A 19,657-nucleotide genomic window follows, 5' to 3' on the forward strand; every position below is an offset into this window, starting at 1 on the left:
GGAGGATAGCGTCTTGTTTCTGTTTGGGATAGCACGATCCATGCACTCATGTACGTGCTTATAAAGTTCAGTTGTGCAGGATTCAGTAGTCATAACTGTATTGTCCATCTGCATGGGTGTCATGAAGTTCATCACTTCTGTCTTAAGAAGAATGAAGATGGTTTTGGAGAAATTTTTTACCATGGTTTCCGTAATGGGGGGGGGGGGGGAGATATGGATATCTAGGGTAATTAGCTTATGGTCGGATCGGAACAATGAGGCATTGACTTTAGGTGTGGAACACCGGTCACTCGTATTGGTAATGACTAGATCTAGGATATTGTTGCCCCTGGTGGGGGTATGGAAAAGTTGATCCAGGGCATTGGTGTTTATGAATTCCAGAAAGCTTTGAGTGAAGGAGTTGGTACATGAGTAGTTTTCCCAGTTAATGGTGGAGTAGTTGAAATCACCCATTATTAGGGTGTTTGGTTGAACCCTAATATTTTCCAGTACATCAAGAAAAGAGGAGTGAGAATCCTGGGGCATGGTGGGTGATCTGTAGCAAGCTACAATTTGGATTGCAGTTTTGCCCAGAGTTAGTTGCACTTGGATAACCTTGGCTGCATTATGCTGAGCAACTAGCCTGGAGGTGTGGATGTCCTTAATGAATATGGACACACCTCCGCCTTTGGTGTTCCAGTCCAGGTTACATGGCCGAAAAGTGTGGTATGAGTTATAGCCTGGTAGTGCAGGGGTGCTGTCTGGAGCCTTGAACCAGGTCTCAGTCACTGCACAGATATCGATGTTCTCCATTTTAAGGAGTGCCTCGAGTGAGTGCATTTTGAGAATTAGACTTCTAGCATTGAGTAGCATCACCCTCAGTTTTTGCTTGCCTGTTCCTATTATGGTGGTGAATTTGTCATTTGAACCTTGCCTAAAAAAGGCACTATAGGAGCGGCAAGAACGTTAGCAGTATTTGAAATCCCAGGAGTGACAGGTGCAGGCCATCTCTGGCAGAGCATCGTGGTCTGTCGACCATGTCATCCCAGCCAGACAGATACTGGATCCCTTTAGAATGGCACCAGAAGCTTATCCAATTGTTGAAGTCAATCATTTTGTCCTTGTACTGCGACATCATTCTGGGTGATGTCAGAATGCTACTCAGGGCTAGCGTCATACCTGCCTGGGCTACAAGATCGGAGAGCTCTTCCAAGTCTCTTTTCATGTAGTCCAGGGAGGTACAGCTCAGGTCGTTCACACCAACATGGACAATGACAGAGTCATATTTGTACTTGTTGTGGAGTGACCTGAGTGAGTGGGTTATGTGGTGGATCCTAGCACCCGACAGGCAGCTGACAGTAACCTTCTCCTTGTTTAGCCTGGTGAGTGGGACATCAGTGTGCCTGACTATAGAGTCGCCTATGACTAGTATGTTGGTTATTTTGCCTTATTGGCTGTGGTTGAGTGGCACACTGAGTCTGCAGGCTGTGTGTTGTTTGGGTTGTGTTTGGGGGTGGAGGTTGCTTGCATTTCTGCTTCGGAGATCTCTGTTGCTTGAGCAGATTATTATTGAGAGCCTCTGTGAATGTTTTTGTGTTTCTATGTGTGGATTCTGGTGGTGTAGATTTAGTGAGACTATGTGATGAGTGTGGTGTGGTGCAAGTGTTTACCTTCTCCTCTTGACTGTCAAGTTCAGTCTTGATTGGAGAGAGCCTTACCTCCAGTTTGGCTAGATAAGTGCATCTTTCACAGATTGTAGTATTCGGTGGTAGGAGGAGAGTGTTGTCTGTGTACATGAGGCAATTTCTACATTGCCCCAAGATGCCCAGATTCATCAGATAGGCAGGAGAGAACACCGGGAGCTGATCCCTGGACATGCCTGAATAAAAAAACTATTTTCCTCTAGATAAGTGAGGAAAGTGAGTTCAAGAGCTGTTTTTCTCTAAGCAAGTGAGGAAAGTAAGTACCAAAACTGTTTACCTCTAGGTAATATGGAAGGTTGAGTGCTGTAGTAATTAGTAGGTTATTTAGTGCTTACAAGTTCTGAACAAGTGCTGATCACGAATAAGCAAATTCAAGTACTAAAAGTAAGAATCTGTATCTGGACTAAACTAGTTACAGGAAAGAGGGGAAACAAGTTTAAATGTGGGCTTTTAAATCAGAAAGTTAAGAGAGATGGAAAAATGTCATAAACAGCATGTACCTCAGACAATGTGTATGAATACATATGTGCTCTGTGTCCATCAATATGTCAGGTTAATAGCATCAACCTTCTAAATGTGTCTCTGAGGTCGTTATGCAGTGTCCCTCATTCAGTGTTCATTCTTCCCCATTCATATGAGAGGTCTGATAGTGAGAGAAAGAACATGTTCCGCCGACTACCTTAGAAAGTTGATAGAATAATAGGGTTGGGGTCATCACCTGTTCACCTTTGCAAGGGACACTCCCCTTTGGGCAGTTGTGTCCTGCATAATAACTGTAATTAAGGCAACTGTCTTGTGATTTAGGGCAAAGATTACCTATATTGTCTGTAGTAGTTGCATAAAACAATTATGTTTATCTGAAACACCTAAATGTTATAGGTAACAGTATAAGCAGCTATAATGCTACAAGAGTAACCTATTATTTAGGCAAAACTGTGAAGTACTCCCCTTTCTACTGGCTGTGGGTGTGTTGCCCTGCAAAGTCTGACATCTCTACATACAGGTCCTATAGGGTTGCCACCTTTCCAAATGGCCAGAGTGGGACATGTTCTGTAGAAATGTCAGACATTCCAGGACAAAACATACCTACAACTGTGCATAATACAGGATTACACTTATTTGCACAAATAAAAGCTTAATCTAGTTGCATTTGAATTGCTTATGCTACTTCACGTAACATATAGAAGTGCCATATATAAAATAACTGTTTTATGCAATTATTAATGAAAGGTAGAATATAATAATGTCCTGTAATCAGGACATGTGCTATGTCTTGATTATTTTCACAGTGTCCCTCGCATAGTGGGACAGGTGGTAACCCTAAAGTCCCACCTTGGCCAGTTGAAAAGGTGGCAAACCTATAATAGGTATGCGGTAGCATGACTTGTCTGACGAATGTGGCTCCCACAACCCAACTACTTGTCTGTAATGCAGAGTCTTGGTTCCCATGTATCAGCCAGACGGGAGCAGAGTGTATGCGGAACACACAAATATGATTAATTCACTGGACAGGCCACTAATTCCATACAGTCAAATGCCTTGCCGTTGCCTAATGGGCAACCATTCCTGATACTGTAGTCATGTAGTCCAATGTGATAGGCATCACAAGGTGGGAGCAGATTGTAAGAGGAACACACAAATATGAATGATTCACCAGACAGGCCGCTGATTCCATACAGTCGAATGCCATGCCATCGCCTAATTGGCAGCCATTCCCGATACTGTAGTCAGGAGTGGCCTTAGGTCAACTGGTGCCCTAGGCAGAGGGCACAATGGCACCCCCCACCACACCACCCAGTGCCCCCATCCTGGTCTACCTACACCAAATAAATACTGGTAAAGTGCCCCCACTAAAGCGGTGCCCTAGGTGGCCGCTTAGTTGGCCTATGCCTAAGGCCAGCTATGACTGTAGTCATGTAGTCCAATGTGATAGGCATCACAAGGTGGGAGCAGATTGTAAGAGGAACACACAAATATAAATGATTCACCAGACAGGCCGCTGATTCCGTACAGTCAAACTCCATGCCATCGCCTATTAGGCAGCCATTCCCGATACTGTATTTATGTATTCTGATGTAATAGGCATCACAAAGTGGGAGCACGCTGTATGAGGTACACACAAATATGATTGTGTCACTGGACAGGTCGCTGATTCCATACAGTTGAACGCAATGCTGTCGCCTATTGGGCAGCCAATCCCGACACTGTAGTCATGTAGTCCAATGTAATAGGCATCACAAGGTAATATTGTGGTCCTCGCTCACACCCAGGGGTGTGAGTGACAGATGCAAATACCAATGTTGGTGCATTAACAAGTGCGCGAGCGAGTGGGTGTAAGCGTGTTTGGCTACCAGTATGCAAGTATTACACTGCTTAAGCAATGTAGAGGCTAACTGAGCATAAGAGTCTGTAACCAGAGGTCAGCAGTGCCTAACACCGTGCAAACCCACGCATACCCGCTCACAACTGCTTTAATGTGCCTTATTCCCTCCGTATCCAATGGGCTTGTTCTGCCCTGCAACCAACTAAACGTCCTTTGCAAGGTTCGGAACCAGGACCCTGCTCACACAGCTAATGTGTATTACCTATACACCATGACAGATATACAGTCAACAGGCAGTACCACAAACATATCATACAGCGCAGTCATTCAACAGTATAGGAATGTATCCCATCATGTAGATATACATGTGAATGCTTATGTCCAGCATATAAGTACCTACATATATAGAGAGGTATCAGGAACATACCATGTGGCAACAAAGCATTACAAATGAATGAAACAGGAAACACCAGCGATGCCTGTATTATGTAGTGGTATTGCTCTATGTGATCACAAGACTCCCTCAGACAGACATGTGTCAGTCATACATGCAAATAGTTGTACATTGGCCGTATACATCATTCTGTGTATGTAATGTACATTAACACAACAGTACTTGTCCAATCATTATGTGTGAACAGTACTCTAGCAATGTGCTATGTGCATCATCATCATCATCATCATAATGGTAAATGGGGTAACCGTAGATGGACTGGTAGTGTTTTGTGTACAATGGGGTCATCCTCCTCACGTGTACCTGGACCATGTAGGAGTGATGTTCATGCCAGGATCGTGCACCTGAGGGACAGGGTGAGGATAATAGTAATATGTTATGATGCACATTACAAGGGTTTCATGTGTCCAGTGGGCATGTGTGTGTAATGGACAGCTATGTATAGGGCAGATGGTGTCCTAGGAGCCGAATGGCCTTATGTGTCCATAGGTGAGGGTCAGATGTTGGGGAAGGAGTGTAGGCATGGCTGTGGAGGATAGGTAGGAGCACAGAAATGACAACATACAGGGTTGGTATATGACACATGTGGGGGGGATATACCCTGGATGGGGATGGGTCTTCAGCATTCAAAAGCCCATGGGAACAGTGGGACGGAGGTCCCCAGCCATGGGCACTTGCCACTGCACCTACACAGCTGCAAAGGAGGCAGTGCTGGGGGCTGTTCAGGAGGGGCAACATCACCCTTTAAATGTAACACTCCGCCATTGAACTGGCATGTCTGGTTTGTTAACCCCTTAGGAAGCCACCAACGCAACACGTTTGGGACTGCACGACAGCAGATATGTACCTGTCTGGTCCCAGTTCCAAGGGGGACATGCTCCATCCTCAGTGGTGGTACCACGAGAAGGTGGTGCAGAGCCAATAGAGGTTGATGTCTATGGCTGGGCCCCAGATGTGCTAGTGCCTGGTGCCATGGTCAGCTGAAGTGGTACAGGACGTTCTGCCGGGACCTCCCAACCCATTCAGCCTATGGTGTTGCGTTTTAAACCCACATATGGCTTAGTGATAGACAACAGCATACAGGATTACGTACGACAGTATGCATAGATATCACCAGCAAACCAACACAACAAATGGTATATATTTGCAGAGGGAGCACAACACATGCATATATACCGCATGCCAACTGTACAATCTGTAGTAGACGTGTGACCACAGCTATGAACAGTTGCTCATCATTGGCTTGTCACTGGGAATCTCAAACAGTGTCAGTCATACCACTGTCTCATGTGACACATGTCCAGTCAGGGATGCGATGGCAGTAACACATCCCTATCATCATGTACTGTCTGCAATCCTCACACCATGCTTCTGCTGTGCACAGATGTGTGTTCAGTGTGTAACACAGGAAACAAATGGTTAAACACACTGACCATTTCACAGAGGGCACTACAGATGGGGGTCCCTCATGAACAGAGTACTGTCATGTCTGTATTATAACATACAGAATAGCCATTACCACACACATGTTAAACAGGCAGTAGTTTCAATGCAGCATAGCTACACTTACATGCTGTAGTTATGTGTGGCACATCACCCTCCTGTCATTAGACCATTTCCCACTGAGGAAAATGATTGCGGTACATCCAGATATCATCTGTGATGCCGTGTCAGAAGACCACATCCAGGTACCACTCACAGCGACTGTCATGGCTAGATAATAACATGTTTCCCTAGATAGTGTACTGTGTTTATCATGTGAATGGCTATGGGAACACCATCACAGCTGTGCCCCATGCAATCAGCTAGAGGAGGACTGCAACAGGTGCAGAGGCCAACACCTGACCATTTCCATCTCTTACAATACACATGCTGCTGCTGTGCAAGTGTACACCTTCACATCCACCAGAGAGTGTGCGGGTGGGGCAGGCAATGTACACCAGGGAAGGGCTTGGAGACTTAACCATAAGCATCATCTGCCACATGCCGAATAGTACAGAGGCAAACCCCCGACTACTCATTACTATTACATGTGCATGATGTTACTACATGTGCCACAAAGGCAACATGTTGCTGTGCTTTAAGAACATGTGTGTAGGTGAGTGAGTGCCATCTGCAACAGATATAGTAGACATACATTAGGTGGGGCACATATGTCAGTCCACGTGAACGGATGCCATTGTCACCACAACCACACTCTAATGGACACGCATTGGCACTTTTGCCAGGGCCACAAATATACAATGTAACTACTTAGTTTGCCATACCACAGTAATGCACAGGACCACATGCACCACAGGGGATATCTGGAGGTTCTATGGGCTAGGGCATGTGAAAGTGCTTGACAACTGTTGGTATGCCAACAAGGTTTATACTGGGAGTGATTGTGGTTGGGAGCATCACAACCCACACGCAGACACAGGGTGCCAGTACTGGCATGCAGGTATGCATTGCTCCTTGGGTGTGTAGTGTTTGGCTGTACAAGATGGCTGTACAAGGCTGGGTGAGGAGTAATCCTTGCCATCATGTCACCTGACAATGGTGTGCAGTGCAGGGGTGTAGTGTCTGCAATGTCCCACACAGATGGGTACTGCATTATCTGGCCTGATATCCTGGTTACCAATGTGTAGGGCCATAGCTTTGCAATGCATGCCATGTCTGTGTTTGATAGTCCTTCACATGTACATTGCCTGGGATGTGCATGTCCCACAATACTGTACAGTGACATGTACAGGTGTACCTGGTTTGGCAGACACATGTAGTGTGCACAGCCTGTTATACCCTGATATGCCAATACTGGCCTGGTGTGGCAAAACCTGCTTATAGTGATCAGGTCGGCCCTGCACCTGCATGTATAGTATGATACAGGTATTCCGTGGTGTCAGTGGCATGGGTCCATACAGGGCACATGTGTACAGCATTGTCTGGCCTTAGTGGATCACATTTGATGGCACCACATATGTTGCAGGCATTCAGTGTGGAACATAGTGAAGGCACAATGTCCACATATATGTGCCTCTTGTAGCACTGTACAGGATGACATGTCCTCTGCAGGCCACTGCAGTCACACCATGCCTACTATCTGTCCTCAATGTGCATGTTACTAGCAACATAGTGGGATATCCTAGGAAAGGTTGTATGTGCATGGCACATGGGTGTGGGACATATAGCGGGTATTAGTAGAGCTGCATATTTAGTTCACCAGGCCTTTTGCCAGATGTGTGGGTATGGCTTGCCAACATAGTGCAGTGGCTGACTGACAGCTGTACTCCTCATGAGCTGGCCAACGTGTCATAAGACGGATACTACATAGGAAAACTACAAAACCTGCTCCCAAACATGTCCAATGGTAAGACAATCATGGCCACCTCTACACAGGCTAAGACAGACAAACACACACTTGCCATGTCCTGTATACAAACCCCTACCATATCACACTACAGCAACACGTGTTTAGGGCATGCGCTATGGCGAATACTACAAAGCACTGTACTTGTCTCACACAGGCAGATACAAACACACACACACACACACACACACACACACACACACACACACACACACACACTTGGCATGTCTGGGATTAGAACACCAACCTAACTACTTTACTACACTACAGCATTACGCAGTTACAGAACGCGCTACCGAGATTACTGGGAAACAGCACTCCCAGGGGTGTATTTGTAGATGGCTGACATCATCGGCCTTGCTACCGGTGGGTATAAGAAATGTATGGAGTGTAAGCAGTATAAAAGCCTTACTCAGTCCTCAGGTAAATGGGGACACACACACTGCAAGTGTAGGACTAGAACACCGACCTAACTACTTTATTACACTACAGCATTACACAGTTATAGAATGCACTACCGAGATTACTGGGACACAGCACTTCCAGAGGTGTATTTGTAGATAGGTGACATCATCGGCCTTGCTAACGGTGGGTATAAGAAATGTATGGAGTGTAAGAAGTATAAAAGCATTACTCAATCCTCAGGCAAACTGGGACACACACGGCAAGTGTAGGACTAGAACACCGACCTAACTACTTTATTTCACTACAGCATTACGCAGTTACAGAATGCACTACCAAGATTACTGGAACACAGCACTCCCAGAGGTGTATTTTTAGATGGCTGACATTATCGGCCTTGCTAACAGTGGGTATAAGAAATGTATGGAGTGTGAGCAGTATAAAAGCATTACTCAGTCCTCAGGCAAATGGGGACACACACACACTGCAAGTGTGGAACTAGAACACCGACCTAACTACTTTATTACACTACAGCATTACGCAGTTACAGAACATGCTACCGAGATTACTGGGACACAGCACTCCCAGAGGTGTATTTGTAGATGGGTGACATCATCGGCCTTGCTAACGGTGGGTATAAGAAATGTATGGAGTGTGGGCAGTCTAAAAGCAATTTACAGTCCACTGGCAATCGGGGACAGACATACACACACACACACACACACACACACACACACACACACACACACACACACACACACACACACACACACCAGTGGCGGGAACGGAACACCTGCCTATTTACAGATTACTATTACAATACTACATGCTTTCAAATTGCGCCACACAGACTACACATGTGAAGGCTGTCATTATGACCTTCTGGGAATGTGGACATCAACAGGGATGCTGGCAGTTAAGATGTATATACCTGTGAACCTGTGTGTTTATTTATTTATTTTTATTTATTTATTTATTTAACATTTGTTGACCGGGAATGTCCGACTAGGTTCCACAGAGCCTGTTTTCAGCGGAGGCCCGGGGAGAAATGCTCCAGATGCATGTCTTTGGAATGTGGGAGGAAACCGGAGTACCCGTAGGAATCCATCCTGAACTGGAGTATGCCCATCTGTGGAATGGACGACTACTTCCACTATACAGGGTTACAATGGCCATGCCCATACACAGAGGCACATAACTGACACATGATGTCACTGGGCATGCTCACACACTTAGTAGCACAGGGTTGTTTGGAATGCACTATGTGTCCATCTACACAAGGATATACTGGGCATGCTCATAAACTTAGTAGCACTATGTGTCCATCTACACAAGGTTATACTGGGCATGCTCATAGACTTAGTAGCACAGGGTGCATGCTCACACACTTAGTAGCACAGGGCTGGTCAGAATACACTACTATGTTTCCTTCTACACAAGGATATACTGGGCATGCTCATACTACTAGTAGCACAGGGTTGACTGGGATGCACTCTGATGCTAAACACAGAAGGCCACAGTGGCCATGCTATTACAGGTAGACATAAAGGACATATTGTAATGGGCTCTGGTGTTAGTAGTTGTCATTGTTAGCAGGAATGCTGCTCTACATATATTTGACACTGGTCTTTTACACAACATCTGCTGTCATTCTGGGATGACATGGCTGACAATAGGCAGGCCTTTGTCACATATCACATGCATCCATGATTCAAGGGAGTGAGAATATTACCCAAGTCGCATCCGCAAACACAGTGCCATTCCAAGACAAATGTCCTAAATACAGGTTAACTCCCATGCACCTACATGACAACTGCATTGTTTTCTTATGCTAACCAGTGCTAGATGTGTAGCGTCCATATTCACAGCTGGTCACTGTAGATCCAACAATGGGGAGTACTGACATCTGTGCAGTAATGAACACCTGGCTGATGGCTCTGTAATGCACAATAGCACTACCACCATATACCTCAGAACCCAGCACTACCACCATATACCTCAGAACCAGACATGTGGGCCATAACACAGGTACGGCCCACTCCAGGTGGTGTACCCACATACATAAAGGTTACTCACATGTACTGACCGGTCCCCCCACAAAAGGCATCACACATGAGTCATGTGCAGGACACAGTGTCACATGCTGCATTCTAGGATGTAAACCTCAGACACCACCATGAACTCGGACCACCAACATGCATCCATACATGTTGTATGACATAGAAGAGTACACCATCATGTGACCCTTGACCTGTGTACTGTACTAAGCTCTACATCAACTGTAGAGAGTACACATGTACTGACAATAGTTGCATCATGTGTTATGCAATGCAATGATACCACTGTCTGTGACCAGGTCAGTTGTACACATACCAAGGGCCCTTGATACTTTCCACCATTAGCAGATGACTGTTGCTGTACACCAGTACACACCTTCATGTACGGATATGACATACATGTGCCTGCCCTGGGTATGTACATGCCACACACACAACATACCTGTAAATAGCATAGCTGTTGTTGTCCTTTGTGCAAACAGGTGGCTATAGCCATTACACACATGCACATGGAATGTAGGTCCATGGCTGCTGAATGCTAACAGTATCACTGTTGACAGAGGTAACATCCCCTCTGTACTGGTCACCCATCATATCATACAAAAGTCCATGTGTCATGTATGTCATTACACATATCCACCAATTGCAATGCCTGTAAACATGCCCAAATGTCAGGATTGTAGGACCTAAACACCTGTACACGTAGTGTTGTGCATTCAGATAACATGCGTGTGCAGTTGCTGATGTACGCAGGTGACGTGTATCCTAGTACATCATGCAGTTGCAATGCAGCCTTAACATTGCCAACTGTATATGGTGATATGCTGAATGTACAGAAAGATGTACCTCAGGTATGGACAGATGTGTGGAAATAATTAAGTGGTGGGGCATCTTTGCAGATGGATGTTTGCTGTAGACAGCTCACAGGTGTGTCACAAGTGGTCCTACAATACCCTGTGTAACCGGTAAGCAATGGTTTTGTTAATTAAAAGACATAACACACAACTTAGACAGCAGTCAGGGTGACAGCGAAGGTAAATCACTTGACACCTGTTAATAGTTATGACGTCCCTAGTGCATATATCAGCACTGCTGCCACAGGAAGCATCAGTACAGTTTGTAACGCATGCAATACTGCTGTACATCTGACATACATAACATGAGCTAGGCAAGTCTGAGATTCACAATACTGGCATGTGTTTGTAGGTGTGTCCATATATGTCATGTATTGTGGGGAATACATCTCAATTGTTACTCACTCTCCTGTACACTAGTGTACACATCTGTACAGGCTGCAATGTAGAAAGCAGGACATAGGCAGGGGCATGAATCTCACACATGTGAGGTATCTGTATGTGCATGACATAGGTGTATTAATTACTGAATGCTACAGTGTGTGTATGTAGGGCTGACTGGTCCCTGGGGTGAGGATGTATGTTACCATACTGAACTGATAAGACCCCTCCCACTATCCAGGTGATGCATTCTACTATCCATGTTGATGTCCCCGATCTTAGGCCATACTGACTACCTGTGCATGTGTATTCTCTGTGACTCATCATGTAGGTGCACCTCACCAGTAGCAACTGTGTGCAAGTGTGTGTTACTGTGTTGATGAATCCATGAGTCTGTGGGTGTGTTACTGTGTCACTGAATACATGTGTGTCAATACCTGAGTGTTTGGGTGCAGTTGTGTGTTGGCATCCTGTCATGGGAACGTGCATTGCTGATTCCCAATGAGGCATCACACTTCCCACTGGCCTCTACCCTTGTAATCAGCTAGAGCACTCTCTTACCTCACCACTCCATGTAATTGTACCTGTGATGTCACCCTTTATGGATGTCATGTCTGTGGCCACAGTAGCTTAATACACAGCTATTATGCTCATGGATCGGTAGACATGTTTGTAACGTGGGACATTCTCACTGGTATGTGGCAGCCTCATGGTGCATGCTGGTATATTCATACATACCTGTGAGTAGTCCACATTGACATATGGGACACTAACTGCAAACACTGACATCCACTGGCATGTGCAATTAGACCTAAAGGAGGACAGCAGAGCATCATGACCAACATGTAGTTACTGTTGTTACACAAGACACATACTGTTAACAGTATTGTACACCTGTACTACATGGTATATCTGCTGCCTGCCAACAGTCCTCAACAATTGTAAACTACACTTATCTTCCTATTCTGTTCACCCTGTGCATCAGACCATATGAGCATGTCCCTGCAACGATGGTGTGGATGTCAGGGATGCGGCACATTCATCATCATATGCACAGGGTGTTAATATTTGCCAGAGGCCTAGACTGCACTGTTGTTACACAACACACATACTGTTAACAGTATTGCACACCTGTACTACATGGTATATCTGCTGCCTGTCAACAGTCCTCAACAATTGTAAACTACACTTATCTTACTAGTCTGTTCACCTTGTGCATCAGACCATATGAGCATGTCCCTGCACTGATAATGTGGATGTCTGGAATGCAGCACAGGCATCATCATATGGACAGGATGTTAATGTTTGCCAGAGGCCTAGGCTGCACTGTTGTTATGCAAGACACCTACTGTTAACAGTATTGTACACCTGTACTACATGGTATATCTGCTGCCTGTCAACAGTCCTCAACAATTGTAAACTACACTTATCTTCCAAGTCTGTTCACCTTGTGTATCAGACCATATGAGCATGTCCCTGCACCGATGGTGTGGATGTCAGGGATGCGGCACAGGCATCATCATATGCACAGGGTGTTATTGTTTGCCAGAGGCCTAGGCTGTACTGTTGTTACACAAGACACATACTGTTAACAGTATTGTACACCTGTACTACATGGTATATCTGCTGCCTGTCAACAGTCCTCAACAATTGTAAACTACACTTATCTTCCTAGTCTGTTCACCCTGTGCATCAGACCATATGAGCATGTCCCTGCACCGATGGTGTGGATGTCAGGGATGCGGCACAGGCATCATCATATGCACAGGGTGTTATTGTTTGCCAGAGGCCTAGGCTGTACTGTTGTTACACAAGACATATACTGTTAACAGTATTGTACACCTGTACTACATGGTATATCTGCTGCCTGTCAACAGTCCTCAACAATTGTAAACTGCACTTATCTTCCTAGTCTGTTCACTTTGTGCATCAGACCATATGAACATGTCCCTGCACCGATGATGTGGATGTCAGGGATGTGGCACAGGCATCATCATATGTACAGGGTGTTAATGTTTGCTAGAGGCCTAGGCTGCACTGTTGTTACACAAGACACATACTGTTAACAGTATTGTACACCTGTACTACATGGTATATCTGCTGCCTGTCAACAGCCCTCTACAACTGTAAACTACGCTTATCTTCCTAGTCTGTTCACCCGGTGCATCAGACCATATGAGCATGTCCCTACACTGATGGTGTGGATGTCAGGGATGCGGCACAAGCATCATCATATGCACAGGGTGTTAATGCTTGCCAGAGGCCTAGGCTGCACCATTGGATGACATCATGTATGTGGGTTTGGGCCTTTGATCTAATTGGGCATGTGTGGATGCTATGCATGTGTATGTTGCAGTGCCCTGCATATGCTTCCAGTGTGTGCATGTATGTATGCACACAGTTCTGCCATGTGTCTGGCCTACACAGGGGTATTATTGACAGCTGCAGACTGTAAAGGTCACAGTGTCCAGCCACAGACATGTGACCTGTGCCTTCTAGGGGTTGCATGGGCACTAACAGGCAAAGGTGCAGATTGGGTACTGTCTGATGTCACTTGTCCACTGGAACCATGTCCCTGTTGGGACCATCCCAGGCCACATGCACATGGCAGCTGTGTCGTGGTGTGAATAACACAGCACCAGATGCACTGCTGCTGCTACTGCCGCTATGGGAGCAGACATGTGAGGTAGCTCGTACACGTAGACCTGACACAGGTGATATAGCAGGCCTACGTCCACATGCCTGATGCTTCACTCCTACCAGATGTTCCAACTCATACAGCTCACTCTCGCGGATTATCATGCCATGGTCAAGGACTCCAACCATGTCACCCAACCGTCTATCCAAAGCTTCAGCAATCTGCTTTTGAGCATTTACCATTGCCTGGATGTTGTTGTTGTTTAAAGAACAGACAGCAGCCCTCTGTAGCCTCTGATCTTCTCTGTTGCACCATTCAGCACGTGCTTTGCCTCCATTACAGCCTGAAACATGTGTCTGGTGACACTAGCTGCTGCACTCTGTCATGTAGGAGCATGTTGGTCAGAGGTCCTCCTACGAGCAGCACTGGCCTCGTGCCTATGTGGGGCACCACCAGTCGTTTGGCTGACACAATGGTGTGCAGGCACACCTTCCATAGCCCCCACACTTTTCTGTTCCAAGCTACCACGTGCCAACTGTCCTTCCTCTATGGTCACTGGTGATGGGGTATGTGCAGGTATGGGATCTGTGTGCGGGGATGAGGGGGATATAGATGGAATGGCAACCAATGGCACAGTTTCAGCCCCTGACAACTCTGCCTGTGACTCAGTCATATGTTCATCATCACTGCTAGAGTCTGTGGGGACACTAACATCAGATGTACCACAGGAGGGCAATGCACCTACATCACCTGTGAGGGCAGACAAAAACTGTACATTACAATCTATACAATAGACACACACACAGACACACACACACATGCATGTGATATGACAGAAGGCATGCAACATGCATGTGATATGGCAGACAGCATGCAGTGGAGACAATAATAGTGGTAGTTATCATACATCCCTGGGTTGCACACAACAGCATGCATGTGTCATAGCAGATGGCATGCAAATTACACTATCATAGTAGTAGTTAGCATACATCCATGTGTTACACCATGTGGACCAGCAAAACTTAACAGTACACCTGCCTGATGTGTGGCATATGACCTTGACAATCACATGTAGTATGACATGTGATCTGCTGAAGCGTGCAATGACATGCATACATGTTTAACACAATGGTGTCCTGTCAAATATACAGTGGGGCAATGGTGTACCAATGCAGTGTTGTCTGTCTGCCCTACAGATATACTGCACATTTAGCTGATGTGCATGACCATTTCAGGGAATCATGAGGCGTCTCTAGTGCTATACAGTGTGTTACAGACAGGGTTCAAAGTCATGACTGCATTCGGATACAATACATATATACTGTGGAATGTGACCCACATCACTGAGGTGTATACACACTAAACCATGATGTGGAAGTTGTGATACAGGTCACTGATGGGTATACAGATGACACCCCTGCACATCTGCAACCATATTGCTGCTGCCTGGCAACTATGGCCAGACATGGCGAACACGTCAGTACACCATGTCCCCCATGACATCTGTGCACCACACACACACACACACACACACACACACACACACAAGGAGCAAGTATGATATTGATGTCCAACACCAGCAAGGGGAATGGACTGTATCTGTGGGCTGATGTGGATACTGTACAGGTGACTGCTGTCATGTCGCTACACCCTCAAGATGTTCAACACATCTTATGTGGTGGATTGATGTTACGCCTACACAAGATGTGCACAGGCCTGTAGGATGTCTAGTGTTCCACATCTACAATATGACCATTATACAAAGACCATAGTTGAACCATGTGTAGCCATTGTATGACAGGGTGTACACAGAAGCACAACACGTCTACTGTGTGTGTTGCTCCATGTCTCTGGCCATCCTCCATGGCCATGTGTGTACATGTGTTGTCCAAATTATTGTGATGGCCATCTATTTCACTTCTGTGTTGTCCAATATGACATATATACTCCACTGACAACAGGGTTATGCAGATAAAGGATGGTATGTGGGATATGTTTTCAGGTTAGGTAGGTAGTGTTGCAGCCAGGCCACTAGATGTCATGGACATGTCAAGATAGCACATCACATTGTGTGACATTCATAGCAGGGCTATGATCCACAGCAGTGAATCCTGTGTGCTGGCCATACTCCAGCCCAATGTGTAGTACTGTTTGTATTCACCACATGTTTAGATCTGATCTGTAGTATGCTCCTAAATTAAAATGCACCTCCACCATTGTATACACAGCTGTCCACACATCTGGCAATGACAGTTTGTGAGGATTTATGTAGGTGAGATGATTCATATAGTTTGCAAATGTTGCACATGGGTAGTTATTGTGATGCATTGCAGGTCCAACCTGTATATTGCGACAGGACCATACATTATGTGTACATGTTGTAAATGGCCACATGGCAGATAGATTTGTGCATTACGATGCCTGATAAATAATAACACTCTTACCTGCAATGGGCTGCTGTCACAGCGGAACGCCAAAGGTACCTAAATAGGAGTAACACAGCAGTATGAGCATAATCCACCCCTGTATAATGGCTACAGGATGCAATGTGCATAACACATACACCAGTACATTAGACTATACTATGGTGTATGCACATGTGTGCATACACAGAGTAGCATACTATAGTATGCGGCATGCATGTATACATGCCCTGCATATGATGTTACATTACATATTGTACAGTGACACATGCAACTATATGGAATATAGTTGTTATATGTGCAGTACTGACTTACAAGGCAACTCCAAGCTCAGTGGTTGAGGGACACCCACCTCCACAATATCAGCTAAGGCTTGTGGATGTGGTTCTGCAGGTGTCCCCAGGTTGGCCAGTAGCTCCTCGGTACATGTGAGTGGGGGCTGGGTTGGTGGTCCACCACCTGTTGCAGCTTGTTCCCTGGTGATTGCTTTTGTATGCTGTTTTGTCCATCTAATGAGGTCTGTACAGCATCTGCGTACCTACTGGTATGTGTGGTTGTGGCCACCATCATCATTAACCCTCCTGCAAAGTTCCATCCACAGGGCATCCCGCTGCTGTGCATCCTGTGGCACATGGCTGGACAGGATATCATGATTGTCAAGTAGGTATGGGATTAGGGCCTCATCCTCGAAGCGGGTAAAAGGGAGTAGCCTTGCATGTGGCATACCTGGAAGACATAATGATGGAGACAGGTCACAGTAACTCACAGAGACATACAGAGCTACAGCTGAACATACATGTGTATTGCATTTATTAAGTTTAAATAGTTGTATTTGTAAACCTACATGACACTGATGTGTTTGTGTCACACACATGTGACACTCAATGTTGAGTGGATATTATCACCATATATGTGTGTGTGTCACCTGATTACATTGCTCATACTCCATGTGGATGCTGTCTTGATGTGGGCATGTCTGTTTGCCTGTACTGGTGTTCCTACCTATCAGCACATGGCTGGATGTGTCCACATTAATGCAGTCAACCTTGATGCTGTGTATATGTCACATATAAGGACTTACACTGCCTTAACAGACATGACCTGTGACCCTGCAGACTTGTTCACATAAGGTTTTACATGTATGTGTTCTGCCATATACATCTACATGGCACTGTAAAGCAATTCAACATCCTGCCATGTATCACCTGCGTTGCACATGTGATACACATGGGACACTGGCTAGCCAGATGGTATTTGCAGGGATGGATATCGACTATAGCATGTATAGTCAACTAGCAGGCTATAAGCCATGGGCCATGTATGAATCTAGGATGAAAGGTTACCTGCCAGTAGCAGACAAGTGGGTCTGTGGGGCCAGGTGGAGCAGTGCCACATTACTGATCTACAGGGTTAATAATACATTTATCATGCATTACCATGCAGTCATCACACCATGTCTGAGAGGGGAGAGATGTGCAGCTTTGACCGACAGGAATATATAGTATGGCAGGACTATGTAAAGTGTATGGGACAAGGATCTGTCCAGCATGTGGAAGGTGGATGTCCATGAAGTATGTGTTCGAGATCAGGATGAGTACGTGTAGCATGTCCAACATCACTGGGTTGGACATGGATTTATTCAGGGTATGCATCATGCTACATAGTGGAGATGGGGAATGGGAAGGCTGGTGTAGGCCATCTGCACATGGCCAATACCCCTTAAAGGAAATATGTGATCTGATATGGGTCACTTGAGTGTTGTGTATGGCTGGACAATGATCTCTAAATTCATGGATGACACCCTATCATTATTAGGGTTGCCACACATGACTACCTAACAGGTGTGTTGCGGTAGCTATCACAGGAAAGACAACTGCCCAGCTGCATCACTCACACACAAGTGTCCATTATGTTGACCGCTGCCTAGGTGGTAGTTCATGGGTACAGGGTTATTAACATAGGGTTGACAATGCAATTTGTAGCTGTCAGATTGTGGCCATATGTCACACACACCTCACCCACAAAGCCCCTTCTGTATGTTTTCCACAACACTCCTGAGTCAGCTATTGCTCCTAGGTCATAGTCATTCACATACTTCAATAGGCAGATGCCTTCTGTTTGTCTGTGAAGTATGGACTACAATGAGGGGGAATAAAATTCATTAACCCTGACATACTGCAGCTGCCACTGGTGTGATGAGCATGTATTATTCAGACACCTTCTGTAGTGTTGGTTCTGCCAGCAGTCCTGCTGCAAAACACTCCTGTGACATAGGAATGTACATCTAGTATACCGAGTGTAGGTGGTACACAGTATGGGTGATGATGTCCTATGACCTGGCAAGGTTATGATATGCAGTGTGACATCAACCATACTGTCATCTACATCTGTACTGCTGACATCAATTAATTGATCAAGGTTCATGGCCTTCCAGACCAGACTCAGCAGGGCAGTAGTGCAGTACTTCCCATTATCAGTCTCCCCCTTTGTGGGTTGAGAAAACTGTTGGTGTGCACCATTCAGTGTGTAAACAACCTGACATGGAGCTATGTTTTACATGATGTGTACGCGGAGAGCATCGTTTTTTGCCATATGTGTATGATACAACCTGTGATGTGGACAGGTCCCATGCAGCCTGAGTGCAGCTTGTACTTGCATAATTGTGGGTACAGGGGCCCTGTGGTGTACATGGATATATGGTTGTGTACCTGTTGGGGGGAGGGCCCGTGTGTTCATGTTATCCAAGACCCTATCTGGATTGCTTATTCAAGCTAAGCACTTGTTCAGGACTTGTAAGCACTATGTAAGCTAATAATTACTATAGCACTCAGTCTTCCTCATTACCTAGAGATAAGGGTGAACAGGTTCTGTACATACTTTTCTCACTTGCTTAGAGTAAATTAGCTCTTGTACTCACTTTCCTCACTCATCTAGATGAAAGTAGTTCTATATTCAGGCATGTCCAAGAGTCAACTGCCAGTGTTCTCACCTGTCTATCTGATGAATCTGGACATCTTGAGGCAATATACACATTGCCTCATGTACACAGACAAACCTCTCCACCTACCACCCAACATTACAATCTGTGAAAGAT

Source organism: Protopterus annectens, chromosome 3.part1, assembly GCF_019279795.1.
Source record: "Protopterus annectens isolate FY-2018-M chromosome 3.part1, PAN1.0, whole genome shotgun sequence".
Taxonomy (NCBI): domain Eukaryota; kingdom Metazoa; phylum Chordata; order Ceratodontiformes; family Protopteridae; genus Protopterus; species Protopterus annectens.